The sequence below is a fragment of the Salvelinus namaycush genome, chromosome 12 (genome assembly GCF_016432855.1).
Source record: "Salvelinus namaycush isolate Seneca chromosome 12, SaNama_1.0, whole genome shotgun sequence".
Classification (NCBI taxonomy): Eukaryota; Metazoa; Chordata; class Actinopteri; order Salmoniformes; family Salmonidae; genus Salvelinus; species Salvelinus namaycush.
Window position 1 is genome coordinate 40,144,628 of NC_052318.1, and position 12,658 is coordinate 40,157,285.

Genomic DNA, 12,658 nt, shown 5'->3' on the forward strand with positions numbered 1-12,658 from the left:
GCAAAAACAAAGTAGTTTGCACTACACAACAAGGAAGTTACTCAATCATAAATAAATAGGTTATTAGTAGGTTAAAATGTACAAGTCACAGACAAACGACTTGACATGCTGCCATCTTGGATTTCTCATCTGGTCATCAGGATACATGATACAAATAAATCAAAAACTAGATCTGTGAGATCAACTAGCAACCAACACATTCCTCAAGGGCCTCAGGAACCAGCATGTGGCTTATGAGGTAATGAATCAAGATCCCAGCTCACTTGTGGAGGCTCAGAGACTTGCAGAAGATGAATAAGCTACAGCTAAAGCTTGAACAGGCTGCCGCTGTGGACCACATGATCCAGGAGTTCCCAGAGTACTCTCTCAGGCAGTTTGAGGGCAGCAGTCTTGAGAGTCAGGAGAGGAGACAAGGACGTTTACCACTGCAGCAGGTTAACAGGATGAGAGTCCGCTCATTAAGTCCCACCCGCACTGCTACAGGGCCGTGTTACCGATGTGGCGAGGAAGGACACTTCCGGAGAGAATGTGTGAGGCCCCTCAGCCTAACCCCTCCCCATACCCAGGGTGGTAAAGAACTTGGCCAAGCTACTTCTGCAGGTGGGCTTGTCAGCCAATGGAGACAGTCCCCTACTGTACAAGTCAGCTGTACTACAAACAGAGGGCCAAGTTTGCAGATATCTCTGACAGTCAACAGCATCCCAGTCCAAGCTGTTGTAGAGACTGGAGCTGAAACAACAATCCTCTCTGAGAGTCTTTACCAGCAGTTCCCTGTGAGTGAGCAGACAACTCTCAAGAAGATACTCCTTTGGAATGCTGAGTCGGGGAAAGACATGACTGCCATGGGTGGACTGAAACTTACATTTAAGATCTGCACCAGGAGCTTTGAATGGGAGGTGTACATGGCCCCTATACATGACACTTTCCTCCTCAGCCTGGCCCTGTTGAGAGCTGCAAATGTAACTATTCATGCCAATGGAAGAGTCTTCATCGAGGGGGAACTTTTGCCTGACAAAATCGTTGGAAGCGACAGACCAGACTACTTCGTAGCTCGGGTGCTCCTGGAGAAAAACACAACCTTCCCACCAGAATGGGAATGTTTAGTCTGGGGTGAAGTTGACCATCCAAAGCCCGGTGTCTCTACTGTACCTGAGCCTCTAAGTATCAACGAATCGGTGTCCTCCAGAAGTGTTGCCACAACCATGGAGCAGAGGGTGCTTGTCAGGCTCTGCAACCTTTCGAGCAACAAGGCCACTCTACCAAGAAGAGCTTGCCTTGGTTTCCTGGTCGAAACATTCACTGATGACCCCTCCAGTCCATCTTGTCCAGCTGAGCAGAAAGTGCACAGCGACCAGAAATGAGAAGAGTGACTGCTGCCACAGACCTACCTGAACATCTCCAGGCCATGTTTGCTGCTTCAAGCAACAAACTCAGTGGGGAACAACAACAGCGGTTGATTGAGCTCCTGCTGGAGTACAAGTCCCTTTTTGAAATGACCAACACTGACTTAGGTTACATGTCTGCTATCACCCATAAGATAGACACTGGAGTGGCTAGGCCAGTACATCAACAGGTTCGACAGACACCTCTTGGGTTCCAAGGAGAAGAGGAAACGCACCTTAAAGCCATGCTGGAAGCAGGTGTCGTCACACCATCCTCCTCAGAGTGGGTATCCCCCGCCATCTTAGTTTGTAAGAAGGATGGTGGAGTCCCCTGGTGTGTCGATTACCGCCGCCTCAACAACCTGACAGCCAAGGATGCATACCCCTTGCCCAAGATTGAGGAGTGTCTTGATGTCCTTGGCGGAGCAAATGTCTTCTCCACATTAGATCTTCAATCTGGTTATTGGCAGATAACAGTCGATGAAAAGGACCGGGAGAAGACAGTGTCTATCACTAAATATGGGCTCTACCAATACACCTGTATGCCATTCAGCCTTTGCAATGCCCCAAGTATGTTTCAGAGGGCCATGGAGCTCGTCCTCTGTGGACTCTAATGGGAAACACCTACTGCTCTATCTGGATGACACCATCATCCAGGGGAGAAGAGTTGACGAGAGCCTAGAACGGCTTGCAGATGTCTTCCAATCGCTTCACAGCTACGGACTGAAGCTGATGTCATCCAAGTGCAACCTACTCAAGGAAGAAGTCCTGTTCTTAGGGCATGTCGTGAGTGGTGAAGACAGAAGTCACAACCCTGCTCTGATCAAGGATGTGTGAGCCTGGCAACCTCCTAGTAATGTGCAAGAACTGCAAGCCTTCATGGGGTTACGCAATTACTGCCGCAAGTTCGTTCCAGCCTTTGCAGAACTTTGCCATCCCACTCAACATTCTCCTCAGGAAGGAAGCTAATTTCCTGTGGAGAGAAGAGCACCAGAATACCTTCAATCAGCTTAAGGAAAAACTGAGAACAGCCCAAATACTAGGGTATCCAGCTGCAGAAGGGAAGTACATCCTTGACACGGATGCCTCAAACCACAGTATTGGCTGCAGTGCTTTCGCATCTACAGTGGGGAGAAGATAATTATCACCTATGCAAGCACCCACCTCACGCCAGCTCAGCAGAGGTACTGCATCACTAGGAGCTAGTTATTGGCCACTGTCCACTACACCCGCCAATTCCGCCACTACCTATCACTATCACAGCAGCCTGACTTGGTTGTTTCGGTTCAAGCACCCAGAAGGCCAGCTAGCTCGCTGGTTGGAAGAGCTCAGCCAGAATGACTTTGACATTGAACGCCGGGCAGGCAACCGCCACTCCAACGCCAATGTGATGTCAAGATGGGACGGCTCCAGTGCATGTGACTGTTATCAAGCAGGCAAGGATGTAATGGACCTACCATGCCAAGGTTGTAAACACTGCCAGAGACTGCATGAACAGTGGGCAAGGTGAGTGGATGATGTAGATGATGTAGTGCCGCTGGCGCTGAGGTGCATTGGACTTGGAGAGACTGAGAACAAGGAGCCCAACAGTGCCAGTAGCCACCCATCACAGGAAGATGGCCAGCCAGATGCTCCAACGCTAGAAGCTCCAACTGTAAACTGGCTTCAGCCACTTAACAGTGAGGAACTAGCCGAAGAGCAAAATAAAGATCCTGTCCTCTCCATCCTTCACCAGTGGAAAGAGTCAGGAAGCCTTCCCACTAAGGATCAAGTTGCCCTGAAGAGCCCTGCACTAAGAAGGTACTGGCTGTGCTGGCCTCAAGTTGAACTATGCCAAGGTGTTCTCTACTACCACTGGGAGAAAGCTGGTGGACTCAGCCCATCTTCATTGTTGCTGGTGCCAGCCTTAATGCAGATTTAAGTGTTGCAAGCTTGCAACGACCCATCAGAGCTTGCCATGACCCTTCTCCGCCAGAGCTACCACTGGTATGGAATGGGAGGAGATGTCCACCTGTTTAGAGAGAGATGTCAGCACTGCAATTCTCATAAATCTGCAGGTCCCATTAAAAGAGCCAAGATTCAAACTAACAGGCTGGAGCACCTCTGGATCGTCTCCATGTGGACATGCTAGGCCCATTTCCAGGATCCAGTTCCGGAAACAAGTACATCCTCATTATCATCGACCAATTTACTCTGTGGGTTGAATCTTTTCCTGTTCTTGACCAAGGAGCTAAAACGGCTACTAAGAGACTGGTATATTACTTCAATGCCAAACTCGATGTGCACACAGACCAAGGTCGCAACTTTGCAAGTTTTCTGTTTAAGAGTGTGTGCAGGCTCTTGCAGATCTCAAAGACAAGGACAACACCATATCATCCGGCTTCCAACGGTCAGGTTGAGCGGTTCAACCGCACACTACTCCAGATGATCCGCTGCTACGTGGACCAGAATCAACAAAACTGGGATGAACACTTGCAGCTCCTGACGTCAGCTCGTACCCCAGCTCCCTATAGGCAATCACTGGGTTCACTCCAAATCGGCTGATGCTTGGAAGAGAGATCCATCAACCTCAGGATATCTGGTCTGGTGCAGCAGAGGTAAAGTCTGACAAGATGGAAGGCCCAGAGTTCCTCTACAACCTGGAGAAGGTCTAAAGGAAGCACAAAGAACTGCAAGGGAGCATTTCCGAGCAGCTCAGCAGCGTCAAAATAAAATATATGAGACAGGACTTACACTGTCGGAGATCTTGTATACAGTTTAAGTCGGAAGTTTACATACACTTAGGTTGGAGTCATTAAAACTCGTTTTTTAACCACTCCACACATTTCTTGTTAACAAACTATAGTTTTGGCAAGTCGGTTAGGACATCTACTTTGTGCATGACACAAGTAATTTTTACAACAATTGTTTACAGACAGATTATTTCACTTAAAGTTCACTGTATCACAATTCCAGTGAAAGAAGCCACTGCTTGCTTTCTTCCTTGCAGTTTCCAGTCAAGTTATAAGTCAGAGAGACTGTGGACTTTGTTTATTTATCTTTATTGTTTAAGCCAGTCTACAGCAAGTTTAGACCGTAATGACAGTAGTTATGTCATATGTAATTTAGGGTTACGTGTACCGAAGGGACTCGGTACTCATGGAGGGGGGTAGTGTAGTGCAAATGGCATAGCCCTTGTTTCCCCCATGTGTTCTAAGGTGTACGTTCTGTACACTTGATAGCGTTAATGGGTGTGCCATGTTTAGGTTAGCTAGTTGTCTAGTAATTCCCACAGTTGAAAGTTTGCTCACATACTCATGGCATGGAGGTGGACATCGATCTATGCCTGAGCAAAAGCGCCTAGACATAGCTTGTGTAATCACCATTTGTATAAGATCATCTACTGCCAATATCTTTATGTGAATTCCCATCATCATCATACCGGTATCATCTGAGAAGATCCTTCAGTAAACATCCATCAAACGTGAATCATTCTTGTCGTGGCCATTCTTGACCCACACGTCAGTAGCTAGGAAGAGCTACAGTGCATTCGGAAGGTATTCAGACCCCTTGACTTTTTCCACATTTACATTAGTTTACAGTGTTATTCTATAATGAATTAAATCATTTTTTCCCTTCATCAATCTACACACAATACCTCATAATGACAAAACAAAAACTGTAATTGTTTTGTTGTTGTCGCAAATGTATTAAAAATTAAAAACTGAAATATCACATTTACATAAGCATTCTGACCCTTTACTCAGTACTTTGTTGAAGCACCTTTTGGCAGCAATTACAGCCTCGAGTCCTCTCTGGTATGACACTACAAGCTCAGCACACATGTATTTGGGTAGTCTCTCCCATTCTTCTCTGCAGATCCTCTCAAGCTCTGTCAGGTTGGATGGGGAGCGTCTCAAGGATTGGGTTGGGCCACTCAAGGACATTCAGAGACTTGTCCCAAAGGCACTCCTGTGATGTCTTGGCTGTGTGCTTAGCGTCGTTGTCCTGTTGGAAGGTGAAACTTTGCCCCAGTCTGAGCGCTCTGGAACAGGTTTTCATGAAGGATCTCTCTCTACTTTGCTCTGTTCATCTTTCCCTCGACCCTGACTAGTCTCCCAGTCCCTGCCACTGAAAAACATCCCCACAGCATGATGTTGCCACCACCATGCTTCATGGTGCCAGGTTTCCTCCAGACGTGACGCTTGGCATTTAGGCCAAAGAGTTCAATCTTGATTTCATCAGACCAGAGAATCTTGTTTCTCATGGTCTGAGAGTCCTTTAGGTGCCTTTTGGCAAACTCCAAGTGGGCTGTCATGTGCCTTTTACTGAGGTGTGGCTTCCATCTAGCCACTATACCATAAAGGCCTGATTGGTGGAGTGCTGCAGAGATGGTTGTTCTTCTGGAAGCTTCTCCAATCTCCACAGAGGAACTCCGGAGCTCTGTCAGAGTGACCATCGGGTTCATGGTCACCTCCATGACCAAGGCCCTTCTCCCCCGATTGCTAAGTTTGGCCGGGAGGCCAGCTCTAGGAAGAGTCTTGGTGGTTCCAAACTTCTTCCATTTAAGAATTATGGAGGCCACTGTGTTCTTGGGGACCTTCAATGCTGCAGATATTTTATGGTACCCTTCCCCAGATCTGTGCCTCGACACAATTCTGTCTCGGAGCTCTACGGACAATTCCTTCAACCTCATGGCTTGGTTTTTGCTCTGACATGCACTGTTAACTGTGGGACCTTATATAGACGGGTGTGTGCCTTTTCAAATCATGTCCAATCAATTTAATTTACCACAGGTGGACTGCAATGAAGTTGTAGAAACATCTCAAGGATGATCAATGGAAACAGGATGCACCTGAGCTCAATTTCGAGTCTCATTGCAAAGGGTCTGAATACTTATGTAAATAAGGTATTTCTGTTTTTTTTTTTATACATTTGCAAAAAGGGTCTAAAAACCTGTTTTCACCTTTTCATTATGGGGTATTGTGTGTATATTGATGAGGGAAAACTGTAATTTAATCCATTTTAGAATAAGGCTTTAAAGTAACAAAATGTGGAAAAGGTCAAGGGGTCTGAGTACTTTCCGAATGCACTGTATGTCCTGTAACATCACAATATGTTACGAATTCCAATTTGTTGTGGCTAGGTGGCTAACGCTAATGTTAGCTAGGCGGATAATGTTAGCTAGGCTATGGGTTAGGGGTTTAGGTTAAGATTAGGAGTTAGGTTAAGGGGTTAGGGTTATGGCATTTGTGCCCAACCTTCTTTGACGTGAGATCTACTTTTTCATTTGCCAGCCTGATGACATCTACCAGTCTCTAAATCTAAACCAACCAACAAAATGTATGAAACACAACACATCGCTGATTATGGACCTGCTGCTATGATACCTATTTGGTACGCAAATATAATTTGGACCAATAACATGTTTTCCACAAATAAGTGCAACTCATTTAATTTCCTATCTTAGTGTGACTTTTAGCATTGGGTGGAGGCAAGTAGGTTTCCATAGTCAGGGCTGTAGCAGCTTGTTGCAAGTCTCATGCAGGCCACAAGGTGGTCATTATTCATAGTAGATCTGTACTTGGACTTTATTATCTTCAAGTGAGAAAATGCAGACTCACAGAGATAGGTTGATCCAGTTGATCCAAAAAGGGCTGATAAGTTGAGAGCACATCTTCTTATGTTGGGATACTTCTCCTCTAGAAGTAGCTCCCAGAACTCTTCCTTCATCTCAGTGGTTGCCCTGGATGTCAGCTGAATGTCATTTTGAAGGGTGAAAAATTTTGTTTCTGCTATTGTTGTGTCCAACTGAAAAGGTGATTCCATTTTGGAGGCAATGACTTCCAGATTTATGTCTGTGCCAAACGGAAAGCACATATAAGTGGCAATAGGCTCAAGTGATGCAAAGTCAGTGAAACGACTGTCAAACTCAGATAATATGCTCTGGACTTGCTCCACATAACGTGCACTGTCAAGCTGTGCTGTATCCTTGCATTCATAACTTGAACGCCAGGGCATGTGTTGGAGTGCAGGTCCTTACGTTGCAGCTTTCTTGTGAGCAGTTGTAGTTTGCATTTAAAAGTGTTCACAGAGCTGATCATGTCGAGTACGTGTTTGCCTTTTCCTTGCAGCTCTACATTTAATTCATTAAGCATGTAAGTTAGGTCAGTGAGAAAAGCTAAATCCAGGAGCCACTGTGTGTCCTCCAGCTGTGCATATTCTGCATGTTTGGAGACCTTGAGAAACTCCTTGAACAACTCACTGAATCTCCCTAAAAATGTATCTCGGCTCAGCCACCGCACATCCGTGTGCAGCAGCAGGTCTGTGTGCTCCGCTTCAGTCTCTTCTAAGTGAGCCCGAAATAGCCTCCGCTGTAGGCTTCTTGCTTGAGTAGAACACACAATCTTCATCGCAACATCCATCACCTTTTTCATGTTTAACATCTTCCTGCACAAAGCTTTCTGATGAATTACGCAGTGATAACTAAGGAAATCCGGGAAAGAATCATCCTGTTGGCACAATGCAACGAACCCACTAATGCGGCCTACCATAGCGGATGCCCATCGGTAGGAATGAAGACAAGCTCACAAAATGGGCATTTGGAATTTGTTAGCAAACCTCATAAAAGCTTGAAAAATATATTTGCCCCTTGTGTGTCAGTGGCAAAATGGCAAGTAGTTCCTCCATTGTACTCATGTTGTCAAATACCATTCTGACGAAAATGCATAACTGTGCTCTACCATATCTGTGGACTCGTCAAACTGGAGGGAATAACACTTGCAGTTGTCAATATCCTTCTTCAGTTGATTCTCGAGGTTCTCTGCTATTCCCTCACATCTTCTTGTCACTGTATTTCTGGACAACTGAATGTCATTAATGGCAGCCTCAATAAATGATTTATTGATTGCCTCCACATCTTTGAATTACTTTTTATGCTTAGCAAGAACGCGACTCACACGATAAGATGCTATGGTTGCCGCCTTCCCAACTGCTGCGCTGGCAGTTGATTTTTTAGTTTTTGTACCTTTCTTCTTCGTAATGCAGTCATTGCTGGAAAATCTCTTTCCTGGGTTTTGTGTGTGGTTTTAAAATGTTGTTCTATGTTACTTTTCTCTGGGATAACGATGCTATTTTGGCAGATGAGACACACACGTTTTGAGTTTGACATGACGAAAAAATAATAAAATAAAATAATTATTTGTGGAAATGACACATTTTCTTGTTTTCACTCATTATTGGTGCTGTCGACCACACAACTTAAGAACAATTTAACAATTGCTAGTCGTTCGTGTTAAATATCGTACTAATTTGAGTGCCCCTGATTTATGTTTACTATGTTGCATCTATTCTTAACTGCTAAGCAGGTAGCTTAGCGGTTTAGAGTGCTGTACCAGTAATTGAAAGGTTACTGGTTCAAATCCCCAGATCAACTAGGCACTTAACACTAGTTGCTCTTATAGGTCACTCTGGATAATAGTGACTGCTAAATGATGTAAAAGTAAACGAAACCAGGCTGGGTAACTAGTCTGACCTAAGAACAATGTCCAATTGCTAGCACAAAAAATGGTAGAAGTATGTTGTTTTTAGAAAAAGGGGCGTACCAGGGTAACTGATTATAAATAAATGTTTCGAAATGACCAAATATTTGATCAACTTACCTCAGAATCATTTTATTAGAGTGACTTAAAAAATGTTGATTAGCATTTTAACTCTTGTGCACCCAACATGGTCAGGAAGATATTAGGGTCACAACACCAAAACACTTCATTGCATTTTCCCCTTTTATCGACCTCTCATTTCCAGGAACTGAGGATGTCCAGGAAGGACATTAATAATGGAGATGGTGATAATCAAACATAGAACTGTCCTGCTACTTTGACAAATCCTTTCACACGTGGGCTATAATTGCAGCAGAGGAGTGAATGGGCAGACATGTTGGACATTAGTGTGTTGCAAAAAAAAAACAGCTAGTCCTGCCATGTTGGAAAGACACCAAGTCTTTCCAACATTCTCTCACCATTAGAAGCAGGATATGACCTTCATCAGATAAGTTTGATGACTCATACAAACAGAAAGACCAATTTAACACATCTAAATGAATAAGGCCAGATGTCTGAAATATGCAGGCCTATTCTGTGACTGTGTCTGCCAGAGCAATGTCTCTTCTACCTCCACCCAGTCAGCTAAATGGAGGCACACGTTTAATGCTGTGACTATGATCAGATTTACAACCTCTATAGTCTATTATTTACCTGTTTGTAATGGAATTCAATAAATACGAGTGTATGAGTAATCTCATACTCATACATAGATTTTTTTTTAACATGTTGACACAATTCCCGCAACTTCAATTCGTTCATCATGACGCTATCAGGTGCGGGTTTGGGAAATCCCGGATTGTAATAACGCATTTATCATTAACGGTCTACACCTTTAAGACGTCGAAACTGTGCGTACTGGGAGTGGGCATATGTTCAACTGTAAAATCACAACAACACATCGCAATGGGGAGTATGTGAAGAGGACTCTCTGCAATGACCACTAGTTATAAAAAAGGTTTGAAATGATGTACACCAATATTTTACCAGATTAACTGAAAAGTGAATCATACTGAAACCATATTGATGGTGAAATGCATTTGGGATAAGTTTTGCGCAATGGTCGAGCAAGCGTCTTGGTCTGCAGACGTCAACAAATTTAGTGTGACAGTTTCACGGGCGGATATTTTTCGTTTTGATTTGCCTCTAGAATGTTGTAATTTAATAGTCTGACATTTCTGGCAGAAATGTGTGGTGGATCAGCAGGGATACAGTGCCGGCAAAGTGTGAAATATGTATTCAGTTGATTTTCATGAGTTTTGTTATGTACCACATTCTCCATTTTAACTACGTCTTTAGCCAAGAACAACGACATTTATCTCATCAACACAAATATCTGCCGGTATCCTGCATGCTGTACTGTTGTGGAAGCAAGGACAAGGAGAAGCAGCGCTCGGACGCTGCTGAGGTGTCGAGAATTCTAGAGACAGAGAAAAACCGAAAGAACCGTGAAAGCGCACCTCAAACACTGGAAATGTACGGAATAGCAGGAATACCCGAGTTTCTACCCCCCTCTGGCGTACTCCAGCCCAGCTCAGTAATCCCACTCGAGTCTGGTGAGGTTCCTGGTTTGGGGAGTCGATTCAACAGGGGTGTGCTGAGCTTTGACTCCCCCCAGCGGAGACGAGGCCAACGGGCCCCGAAGCTAGGGCAAATAGGACGGTCGAAGAGAGGTGAGTGCGGCAGATGAAGCAAGCAAAAGATAAGGAACGATAATTGAGACGAAAGAAACTGAAAATATAGTTTGTCTAAAATATAGTTTCATTCTAGGTTTACCGATAAAATAACTAAGTTAGTCTGACCAGAATATGTACTTATTTTAATTGTATGATTCTACAGAATCAGATGAACCTTGTATGTCTTTTTTCCTGCTTTTTATATATATATATATATATATATATATATATATATATATTTGTTTTTACAGTGGTGATAGAGGATGAGGACTTGGATGACGTCATGAACAACAATGGCCTCCCCATATCAATCAATATCTATCCTGTTGCCTGAACAATGTCAGACTGTCCAGACCTCAAGAAGCTATCGTGCTCATTTGTGAAATTCTGACGCGAGTACCACTTGTTCTGGACCATACCCAGTTCAGGTGCCCATTGCAAAGTTTACAATAGCAGCATGCGCATCACCTGTAGTTTAGCTTTTCCTGGGGGGAAGGTGGGTGTCCCAAGGAAATAGAGAGAACACAGTGCATCTCTGCTGCTGTTCTGGTTTTGAACAGGGGGGGAGCAAGTTGGATAGATTTGGAGCCAGACAGGCTGAAACATAAGCACACACGAGAAGGCCCGACCCATCAAGACCTGCCCCTAAAAAATGAGTTGACCTATGCTTTTTCATTGTTTCACATATTGTGTTGACAAATACACTTTATTTTAACCTTTGATGTCGACAACACTGTCTCGTTTTGGTGCAAATGAAGTGTCTGTAAAATCTGTTCTAAAACATGATAGATATACTGTAGACTTTCATTTGTCATGCATGTCCTAATTAGAAGCTTAGTAGGCCTATACCCTGCCTATGTTGTAATGTATTTTATTTTTACCTTTGAGTTACTAGACAAAGGAGTTCTCACTGTGAACTAGTGAACTTCTATGTATCCATGAATAGAGGTGTAAAGACACCTTTTTTTCAAATGAGCTTCTTGTCCAATGTCCTTCACCAATCGCCATAATAATCTAATTTGGTCTAAAAACAAAAAAAATCATATGACATTCAGACAAGTTGCCTACCTCTGCTCTTGGAGTTTGGAGTATCATTCGTTTTGGTGGTTCATGTGAAAACCCAGTTACGAATCAGAACGATGAAGTAGATCGCAACATGGAGGAGACATTTGGTAAATGACTGACCAAGCTGTGAGGAATACATTGTTGATATGGAACCATTGGTCAGTTTGGCTCAGACTTTTTCCTGATAGCTGTAAAGTTATACAATTATATCACTAAAACTTCAACTCCAGTTACAGTAATTCAATTCTCATTAAAACAAAAATAAATTATATGCTTGGACTGATACTGAAGTGGGTGTTGTTGTTTTTTACACTTTGCATGAAAGAGTCTGATAAGTGGCATGTATTATTGTAAAACCTTGATTATACTTCTTGGAATGTGATATGCTGTTGTACAGTGATAGTACCACCAGATGGTGATAAAGTCAAAGGAACACAGTGCTCTGCCCAGAACTTTTGTCTCACTCAACTAGTACAGACTTGTAATTCATTTGGAATAAAAACCTGTTTGGGTAGTCTTTGGAAATGAACCTATTTTTGGGTAGTCTTTGGAAATGAACCTAAGTCACGAGATCACTGTTGAAGACAATGAGAACATTTTTGGTTTGAGGAGAAGTGATATTTTGGTAGGCAAAATGTAGATCTGAGAGAACTTGGTGGATGTACCCTTCCCTACATATTTATTTGGACAGTGAAGCTAAAACATTTAATTTGGCTCTATATTCCAGCATTTTGGTTTTGAGATCAAATGTTTCAAATGAGGCGACAGTACAGAATGTCACCTCTTATTTGAGGGTATTTCAAATCAAAGTCTGTTGGTTGCATACACAGATTTGCAGCTGTTATGGCAGCAGGTAAACTAGTGGTTAGAGCGTTGGGCCAGTAACCGAAGGTCGCTAGGTTGAATACCCAAGCCGACAACGTGAATAAATACTTTGATGTGCCCTTGAGCAAGG

The 12,658-nt window shown here is 43.6% G+C and overlaps 1 long non-coding RNA gene across 1 annotated transcript; it reads left to right on the forward strand.

Annotated features, from left to right (window-relative positions):
• The first annotated feature begins 9,859 nt into the window (after nucleotides 1-9,859).
• Nucleotides 9,860-11,988, forward strand: LOC120056584. The gene is made up of 2 exons (XR_005477813.1): nucleotides 9,860-10,635; nucleotides 10,890-11,988. It is a non-coding gene; the product is annotated as an uncharacterized LOC120056584 (long non-coding RNA).
• The last annotated feature ends 670 nt before the right edge of the window (nucleotides 11,989-12,658 follow it).